This window comes from Herpailurus yagouaroundi, unplaced genomic scaffold, assembly GCF_014898765.1.
Source record: "Herpailurus yagouaroundi ecotype Mexico unplaced genomic scaffold, PumYag 28, whole genome shotgun sequence".
Classification (NCBI taxonomy): Eukaryota; Metazoa; Chordata; class Mammalia; order Carnivora; family Felidae; genus Herpailurus; species Herpailurus yagouaroundi.
The window spans coordinates 164,844,773-164,853,943 of NW_024412376.1; the positions used below are offsets into that span (position 1 = coordinate 164,844,773).

General features: G+C 59.2%; 1 long non-coding RNA gene across 1 annotated transcript; it reads right to left on the minus strand.

Moving 5' to 3' along the window:
- Window positions 1–485: 485 nt before the first annotated feature.
- LOC121038790 (uncharacterized) lies at window positions 486–7,631 on the minus strand. Its single transcript, XR_005794505.1, has 3 exons — window positions 7,073–7,631; window positions 4,102–4,241; window positions 486–2,874 (listed from the first exon to the last, which is right to left on the minus strand). It is a non-coding gene; the product is annotated as an uncharacterized LOC121038790 (long non-coding RNA).
- Window positions 7,632–9,171: the final 1,540 nt, after the last annotated feature.

The window sequence follows — 9,171 nt, forward strand, 5'->3', positions numbered from 1 at the left end:
CCTTCCTTCCTTCCTTCCTTCCTTCCTTCCTTCCTTCCTTTGGTCCATCCATCCATCCATCCATCATCCATCCACCTTCCTTCCTTCCTTCCATCCTTCCATCCTTCTGTCCTTCCTGTGGTCCATCCACCCATGCATCCATCCTCTTCCTTCCTTCCTTTCTCCCTCCCTCCCTTCTTCCCTCCCATCCATCCATCCATCCATCCATCCATCCAATATTTATTAAGTGCTTACTGTGTGCCCAGCACTGTGCTGTGCTGTGAGGATAAGTAGAGAACAAGAGCTGACATGACCCCAGTGTCACGATCCTCGTAGTCTCAGAGTGGCGGCACTAGCCTCAGGAAAGGACCTTGCAAGATCCATTTTGAAGAAATATCCCACACTTCTCTGTTAGTCTTAATTAAGGCAGTTCCCCTTTCCAGGGAAAACAATGAGTTTTAATTAACTTCCGAGCTGAAACCCTTCAAACCGTGATTTCAACCAAGTATAATTTGTGGAAAATTTTTATTTATGGAAGAGTTTTAAGTGTGTAAAGCATTTAAATAGAAAAAAATCAATTGTCATATTCAACGGTTTGGTAGCAAAAAATTTCATTTCTGGAATGAATCTCAAAGGCAAGCTTACTGTGAGTTCTCTTTCAAAATATTTAGTGAAGTGGATGGCTCTAAAAACAACTCCTCTAGACGAATGTATGACCCTGAAGCCCTTGGCCTGACACAGAGGGAATGTGGCGGAATGTGGTAGAAACAGCACGGCTTAAGACACTTGCCAGCTGCTTGCGGCTGCCTGTGTGATTCCAAGGAGCCATATGGGAACTGAAGAATTCAGAAAAGAATCTGGATGCTTTGTCCACACAACAAATAATTGGATATTTGGAAATGAGATTTTGGACTGTATCTTGAGTCTTCCTCTGGGAATTCCTAAATACAACCCCAGAGGGATTCATGGAATTTTTAAAATCTCGTCTTTCTCTCGTCCTCCTCTATTTTTTCCCCTTGGGTGATCTCATTCAATAGTCATGTCCAAATCTTGTTTCCAGCCCTGATCCTCTCCCAGGCACCATTTCCAAAGGCCTCTAGAACCTTCCTGCCAGCGTGCCAGTGATGAGGAGGGCTCACCAAATGTCCCTGGGCTCCTGCGTTTGCCAGCCTCCCTACAGGAAGGTCAGGCCATGAACCCGGACTCTGGCCGATGGGATGTGAGTGATAGTGGGGTGACCTCCAGGTCCAACCCCAGGAAATATTCTGTGTGTTCTCCGGCTCTCTCTTCTGTCACAGTGACCTTGCAGGCTAGAGGTTCCAGAGGGCGGAGATAGAAGTCGGAAAGGAGGCGCCTGACCTGCATCAGACTTTGTGAATGAATGCAGTACCCCTTTCTTGGGTTTCCCCACCGAGATTTGGGGTCCATTTATCACGGCAGCCCAGGCTAGCCTCGCTTGGCTGATATCTCCAGGATGTCCCGCAGGCACCCTGGAGACAACGTGTCCAGAGTTGAGCAGCCATCTTCAAATTTGTTCCCTAACTATGGAGTGACATCAATGTTCTTCCAGACGCCTCTGAGTCTCTTTGGATTCCGTGTCGAGGCGGGAGGGGCCCGCCTGCGTTTCCTCCTCCCCACCGCGTCTGCTCACAACCTGCCGTCTCTCACCCGGACCCACACCATGACCTCCGCTGGCCCGGTCTCTCTCCCGAGCTCCGGCTCTCAGGAGCTGCCAGCATTGCCATTCTGAAACACAAATCTGATCATGCCGTTCCTTCTCTTGAAAGCCCTGGAAGGGTCTCTGTCACCTTGGAAGAAGGCACCAGCCTGGCTTCCCCCCCAAGTCTTACAGTCCGTCCTGCCTGGCCAGGCCGCTTGTCCCTCCCCGTGTGCGCCGTGCCCCTCGGTCTTTTGTGCCTTGCAGATGCTGCAGTCTGTTTTACTTCGTCTGGGTCCCAGCTCGTCATTCAACTCCCGCCCAAATGTATTTTTCTCTTGGCCAACACCTCAGGCAGAATAAATTCTCCCTTCTTCCTTCCGCCGTCCTCAGCGCATAATTCCAGAGCAGCCTGTGTCCTCTGGGTGTTATGCAGGCAAAGCGGGAGGGAAGGACCGCAGGGTCAAAAAGTTGGGGGGGGGGGAATGGAATTAGTCAAAACCGAACGTTGTTAAATGCAAATAGCACGTGACTCTGAGAGGCGTGACCAGCCCCACATCGCAAACTGCACGTGAGCATCTGGGGGGCACCCCGTGGGGCTCATGTCCTGGGGAAGTTGTCATGTTATCTATGCCCTCGCGTCACAGATGGGGAGACTGAGGCCCGGAGCACGCAGCTGGCGGGTGGCCAGGCTGACAGTGGAAGAAGGGAACTGCAGGCCGTGGGGGCGTGTGCTTGCGGGGGGCGGGGGGGCGCTGGGCCGCTGGCAGAGGACCGCGCCTCCCGTCAGGCCACCTGCCTGCCAGCGCCTGCTGCTCCCGGCCTTTGCCCTGCGAATGCAGACACACTGCGCCCCGGGGTGGGGGCACTTGGGGGACTGGGAGGGTCTTCCCTAGGGATAGTCCACACTGCGCCCCAGCCAGGGCACTTGGGGGCCTGGGGGGGGGACTTCACCAGGGACAGTCCACAATGCGCCCTGGCTGGAGGACACTTGGGGGACTGGGAGGGACTTCACCGGGGACGATCCATACTGCGCCCCGGCCGGAGGGCACTTGGGGGACTGGGAGCATCTTCCCTAGGGAGGGTCCACGCTGCGCCCTGGCCAGAGCACTTGGGGGACTGGGGGGGACTTCCCCGGGGACCGCCATGGACCATCACCGCATCGATGGGTGAGGCGTGGTCCTGCGGACGGACCTCCTGTGGGTTGTCTGTCACTGTCCCACGTGAAGACCTTCTTCCTGCAACAAGAGAAGAAAACAGCCACCGCCTTCCGGATGCTTCTTCTGAGCGTCCTACAGACACTCCTTCACCTGCACGACAACCTGTTCACAGGTGCCACGGCCGTTCTCAGTGACCCCGAGGAGACTGAGGCTCAGAGTGAAAGCAGTGACTCCTGCAGTGACCCGCAGGGCCGGGACCGGAGTTCAGGCCCCCGCCTCGCTCGCGGCCACCACCGTGAGCTCCTCTCCCCCCACCAAGCACTCACCACGCTCTGGCGGGTGCTCTCCAGCACCGCCTGTGAGGCGGGCACTGTTGACGGCCCTGCAGCCACTTCTGAAACGTGACCAGCAGCGCCCTGTGCTGGAGATCGCCACTCTCTAGCTGTGCGCTCCAGGGCAGTTCACTTAGCCTCTCTGGGCCTCAGATGCCTTGCTTCTAAAGTCGGGATAACGGTGCCCCCAAAACACTGGGCACACGGGAGGCCCCTCGTATGGTGTGTGGGGGACAGGGGGCGGTGAGGGCCAGTCTGAGAAGCGGGCCCCCAGAGCGGCTGCAAGCCTCCTTCCCTCCCTTCTTTTGTCCCTTCCCGCATTTCCTGGCCTCCTACTGGGCCCAGGCCTGTGCACTTGGCTTCAGGGGAAAGACTCCTGGCCTCTGCCGTCTTTCCCAGCTCCTGGGAACCCCAAAGGTGCTTTCTGGCTGGTTGTGCGTTTCCTCCGCAGGCCAGTGCTCCTCTCCTCTACCCTGCCCACCAGAATGACCACAGTGGGCTCTTGCCCCTACAGACTGATGGGGAAACCCCTCTTCCCTGGGTGCCTGGGGGGCCACTTTCTGGGGCCTTCCCTGGCACCCGTTAGATGATGAGGTACCGTCACGCTACGGGGAGCTGAGGGTGCACTTTTAAGCCACACTGCCACCCAGTAAGAAGGGGTGGCCCCTGCACTGGTCGGAGCTGGTCGCCGCCCCACTCTCCGTCCCCATGGTGCTTTATGCATGCACACGGAGAGCTGGGGAGCAGTGCGCTATGGCTGACCTCCCTGAGGCCAGCCCCTGGTTCTGGTCATCACCCGGTCCCCATGGAGGGACCAGGAAGCCCCCGCTCTCACTCGCCCTGCCCACCCTACCCTGCGCCCTGCCACCCCGAAGCTCCTTGTCCGGATCCTCCACTGTCCCCCGCAGTGCCCTCCCCCAGGTCATTACCCACGCTGGCCTCTCTGCCAGGAGCGCCCTTCTGTTTTCTCCACCTGTTTATCCTTCCGGAGATTGTCTGGTTTGTTTCCTGCTGTCTCCCTGGGGCCTGGAGCCAGGCGCAGAGTAGGTGCTCAGCAAACACTTGATGAACGGAAGAAGGAAACACACCTGTCGCGCTGCGGTATCTATGCGTCTACGAGAAAGAGGAGCCCGGATGGCTGAAAACGGTTGTCACCCTGGTCTCTGCCGGGCTCTGGGCTCTTGCTTGCTTGGCTTCTCACACACCAGGGGCTTGGCTGGCCCACAGCGGTGGTGCCCCTGGGCAAAGAGATCCCTGCCTCCACCAAGAGGCACCCACGACCACCACCCCAGCTGTCCAAAGAACTGCCAGCTCCCCCCCCTCCCGCCCCCGCCCCCGCCCCCGTCTCCCTTCTCCCTTCTCTGTTGGGATTGGAGCAGCCAGATCCCTGTCTCCCTGTGGGGCCTTTCCTTCCTTCTCCATCTGGACTCGTTTCCCTTCAATCTCCGGGTCAGACTTCTCCTCCCGGCCCGAGTTAAAGTCCCGTCCAGGCGTCCTTGACCACTTGATAATGGGATGGCTGTGCTCGATCTTTCTGAAAGCCCTCACCTCAACCCCTTGTCGTTTGCTGGAAGTCATTAGGAGACGTTTCTGCAAGGCACCGCAGCCCCCCCCAAATGGGGCAGCTCCCCTCCCCACCCCCCAACTCGCCACCCTGCGGCTTATTTCTGCCCCCTGTCCCTGGCAGCTCCCCCCTCCACCCGGAAGCCCTCCCTTCCTCACCTGGCACCCCCCCCCCCCCCCCCCAAGCAGGTGCAGACTTCTTAGTTTTGCTGGAGGCCAGGCCAGGGGCGGCTGGGAGCACAGCGCAGGGGAGGGGCTGCCCTCTGTAGAACCTGGCACCCCAACAGCCTGTCTCCTCAGTCTCCTTCCTGCTGGGTCCCCAAGTGTCCCCAAGAGCATTGCTCAGGGGTTCCTGGACCGTCTCTGAATCAGGCCCGTGCGGGTAGTTGCCCAAGCTGAGCTCTGTCGCATTTATAAAGATAAAATACTATCACTAGAGACCTTCAATAATTAAAAAAAAAACCTGAGCCTTTTAATGAGTAAGTGGTCTGATTGAAACTCGGAGAGAAGAAGTCTTTCTGCTCCTTTTTGAAGGGGACGCATTGCAATGGCCGGTGGAATCAGTCTGGATCTTGAAGCTGAAGGGTTTGGACCGGGGCTCAGTGGGGCCCCCCACTCACGTCTCAGGAAAAGCACCGTCTAGTGGGTCCAGCCATGTGCCAGGCACCTGGCGTCTGTTTTTTCATGAATCCTCTACCCTCTCAGGTCAAGAGATCGTTGGCATTTGTCTGAAGCTCCCCCAGGTGATTCCCACGCGGAGCCCAGGCCTTGAACCGCTGGGTCAGCACGGTGGCTCTCAAACTTGCGGGACGTGTCAGAACCAGCAGGGGACACATTAGAACACGGATCCCTCGGCCCCATCCCAGAGTTTCCGGTTCGGTGGGTCTGGGGGCGGGGCCTGGGAATCGGCATCTGTAACCGGTTCCCAGTAATGCCGACGCTGCTGGTCCTGGGATGACACAGAGAACCAGGGGGTCGGGGTCGTGCTAGTGAGGCGACTGCAGAAACAGAGAGGTGAGGCGTGTCACTTAGGACACCCCACTGGCACATGGGGACGTGGGCCTTGGAACCCTTCGGATAGATTGCTGAACCCCAGGTCGGGGAGAAGGGAACGCCCTCTATGTAGGCGCTATATAGGTACTAGGTAGATAGGAGGTTCAACGAGATCTTTCTTCTAGAACAATGCCCTGCCAGAGTAGGCCCAACAGCTTATAGTCGTTAAAATTTTTTTTTTCAACGTTTATTTATTTTTGGGACAGAGAGAGACAGAGCATGAACGGGGGAGGGGCAGAGAGAGAGGAAGACACAGAATCGGAAGCAGGCTCCAGGCTCTGAGCCATCAGCCCAGAGCCCGACGCGGGGCTCGAACTCACGGACCGCGAGATTGTGACCTGGCCGAAGTCAGACGCTTAACCGACTGCGCCACCCAGGCGCCCCACCAACAGCTTATGGTCTTGATTATGTTTGTTCCTGTTTCCTGAAGGATCGGTTGAAGACCAGCCTTCTTCCCTCGGCCCCTGACAGCTCTTCCCTTTCCCGAGGGGGCCAAGCATCTCTGAGGCACCCGCCTCCCCCCTCCCAGGAGCAGCGGCCGGGTGTGATGGGGTCTGGAGCCCAGTGCCCCGCGCGGAGCTGGGAACCAGGAGGCGGCGAGGGAGATGGCGAGGGCTGCTTCCCCGTCTCAGGGCGTCTCAGGGTCTCAGGGTGACACGCGGTGCTTCCGTCGCCCTTCACGCCCACGCCGGCTGAGCGCACGTCCACCGCGGCGGCGCCGCAGACGCTGTCCCCGCGGTCTCCCGAGACTTCTCCCCGTCGGGATGTCAGACAGGATGCCTGACTACAACCCGCCGCCCTTCCTTGCCGCCTGCCCCCATGTCTTTCTCCTGCACCGAAGCCCCCGGGGTCCCCGAGTTGGTCACTAACGAGGGTGAGCACAGGGCGAGCAGGTGCTGGGTGCGGGCTTTCCTCCGTCCCCCGCAAGTCCCCCGCCGCCTTCCCCGGGCCCAGCCACCGAGGCCTCTCTGGACTCTGGACAGGGGCCTCCTAGGGAGCTAGCTTCCTGTAGTGTCCTCACAGGGGGACAGATGGCTCTGAAATGTCTCTGGTCTTACTCCCCTGCTTAAAAGCCCCCAGCGACTTGGTTCCAGTCTGCGAATACAAATGAAGCCGGCTGCCTTCCTCCCTGAGCCTGGACGGTGGCTCTCATGCTCCGCCCTGCCCCCCAGCTCTTCCCACCTTGCCCGTGGCTGGCTCCTTCTCCGCTCAAAGTTCCCCGGCCCCTTAGTGACCTCTTCATCTCCGTGTGCTGACTGCCGCATTTTCTCCTGGGTACTTACTACTGTCTGAAAAGAACTTTCCCCGTCAGGACAGGGGCTCCTCACCAGCGCAGGGGTACTTGTCTGTCTCCGCCATCACTGTGTCCCCATGTCCAGCAGTGTGCGCGAGCTGCGTGACCTTGGGGATTCCCACGTCTCTGAGCTTTGGATTCGGAGAAGGGGTGAATCAGTCCCGCTCTTTTGAAAGCGCTGCAGCCTTATCGGGGCAGAGTCAACCAGCCGACTGTTCTGGAAAAAGCGCCGGGGAGGCATCCGCCAGCCTGCCTGCATTTCAGGCCTGGGGCCTCCCCCCACTTCCTCGAGGACTTTCACCAAGTCACCAATAACGTGGGCCTCAGTTTGAGCCCGGGTGGTGGTGCTGATGTGCCCCTGGCCGAGAGGCTTCGTCTGTGCCTCCAAGTGGCTAATGTACCCGTGAACCCGGCACGCAGACCACAAGTTACGCGGGATGGGGGAAGGAAGGCTGCCCTGGGGCCAGAGAGCCGGGGCTGGAGTCTGGAGCCTGCCACGCTCTGGCTCCGTGAACTTGGCAATCACTGCCTGGAGTCTATTTCCTCAGCTGTGGAAAGGGGCCCATCACACACGCCCCACAGCCTGCTTCTGGGAATTATATACAATTACCTACAACGTCGCCCCTTGTCCCCGAGAGCAGGTTCCTCCCATTCCCCCACCCCCACCCTGTCTTCTTCCCCAGGATGCACTGGGTCCCTGGGAAAGTGTCCAACCTGGAGTAGGTGCTCAGTCATTTGTCACAGTCAACTTTTCTTGGGGACAATGCTTAGGGGCTCTTCTACTAAAACAAGCAGACAGACAAGGGGACAAGCTCAGAGCCTGTGTGCGCCCCCCCCCCCCTTCACATTATGGCCGGGGAGGGGAGTGGAGACCAGGGTGTCGGGAAGGGCTCCCCGGGAACCGTCTAACCCGGGACACCACCCACCTCTTTTCTTGACTGCCGGCCGCCCGTCCGCAGCGTGCTTTGTTTGTAAGCCTCTTCCTAGGCCCCTGTTTGCCTGTCTCGCCTCCCTCAGCCCTGCACCGACCCCTTCTGCTCTTCCCTGCTCCCTGTGCGAGACCACATGTTCCCACAGCCGATGGCTCCTGCTTCCCGTCCCCACCCGGGGCCTGAGCCTGAGATTTAGAATCTGTCAGGTTGGGAATTTACACCATGGAGGGGAGGGCGAGGGCACATTCCAAGGGGGGGAGACTTCTTTTAACATCGGGCCCCCCCCCCCCCCCCCAGCCTGGGCACAGACAGCGTGAGCCCCTGGGACGCTATCTGTTACTGGATAGGACTTCCGCCTGGGGGAAGACAGCAGAGGACAGTGCTGAGGGCTGCTGCTCTTGGAGGCTGGAGGGAACCTGCACCCCCTCTCTCTTTCCCAGGTGTTTGAGGCTTTGCTCCCCTGCCCCGTTAGGCTCCCTCTCTGTCTCCCTCGCTGTCTCTCCCCCGCTCTGGACCAAAGAGACCCGGCTGGGAGGCAAGAGTGACAGAGACCCCTGAGGATTTTTACCTGACGCAGAGGCCTCTGGGGGAGGGGTGGAGGCAGGCTGGCCCCTGGCCCCGCAGAGGCTGCGAAGCTGGCCTCGCCTCAGAGACTCTCCGGCACCCGGACTCCATATTTTCCTGAGGCCAAGTTGTATGTAGCACGTGGTGGGTACTCAAGGTGGGTACTCAGTCTGTCTAAAGCAGCCCATGATCTTGGGCGGTGACTTCCTGTGTGCTGAGCCTCAGTTTCCCCACTCTTCGCTTCCGCCCGGCAGGCTCTGCCCTGGATGGGACCTTGCCCCCCCCCCCCACCCCCTCTAGTTCTTTCCACACCCAGGTGTCTGTCCTCATGTTCAGGGCTGCCCCCTTGGTGGCTCCTGGGCTTGGAGCACAGCCTTGCTCTGCCAGGACGTCCCAAAGCCTAAGGCACAGGCGTGGCTGCCCAGGAGTAGGTTGTGTCCCGGCAGCCACAGGGCCTTTGCAGTGCCTAGAAAGTCCCCTAGGTTCTGTCTACATTGTCACCTCTTTAGAGGCCCCCGCAGAACACTTCGCTTCCGCTCTGTCCTCGTTGTGGCTCTCTGTGACTTGGTCTGTCAAGGTGTTGGCACGGGTGAGGTCTGTCTCCCTTGGCGGACCACCGGCTCCAGGGCCTGGCGCC